The sequence below is a fragment of the Papilio polytes genome, unplaced genomic scaffold (assembly GCF_000836215.1).
Source record: "Papilio polytes unplaced genomic scaffold, Ppol_1.0 DF820622.1, whole genome shotgun sequence".
Lineage (NCBI taxonomy): Eukaryota > Metazoa > Arthropoda > Insecta > Lepidoptera > Papilionidae > Papilio > Papilio polytes.
In genome coordinates this window covers 1,254,059-1,254,673 of record NW_013528582.1, presented here as the reverse complement: position 1 = coordinate 1,254,673, position 615 = coordinate 1,254,059, and positions in this window count along the sequence as shown.

The following is a 615-nucleotide window of genomic DNA, read 5'->3' as shown; positions in this document are numbered from 1 at the left end:
CGCAACTGATGGCACTCGGATCCAGGAGGGACCCTGGACATGTGGTCTGGATGCTGGCGAAATCTGACGCCGAAATGAGGTAAGACATGCTGTCTCCCTCTTTTGCACTATCTATCTCATTCTCTAAAACTGCAACTCATCTAGATGGTCTTAAGTTTTGGTTTGGATAAATATTACATAGGCTGAAGTGATGTTTAAGTTATCTGAGGTATACTTACTAGTTGTATTTCTTTCGAAATACGGTAATCTATATTTTTTTGTGGCCATATTGTAAGTTACTTTATTATTTATTCGTAACTTCCGTGAAAAAATAACATAATGTAATATTTTCACAATCTCTCCTAGTGTGCAAACACCTTTATAATGTACCCCATCTTCGTAGTAACATTATTTTGTTTGTGAGTTATATATTAGTACAACGACGTAGTTTGTGCGAACTTTCGGCCTGTAATAAAGCTATATTCACTTGTTTGCGAATTCTTCTAAGGTTCGCCTTTTTATTTATAGTCTAAGACGTCATCATTTCTTAACTTGACTCACTACAGCTTAATATTTAAGTGCTTTGAAATATTGCCGTTTCGAATAGCAATTTTTTATCTAAGATTTATTGCATGT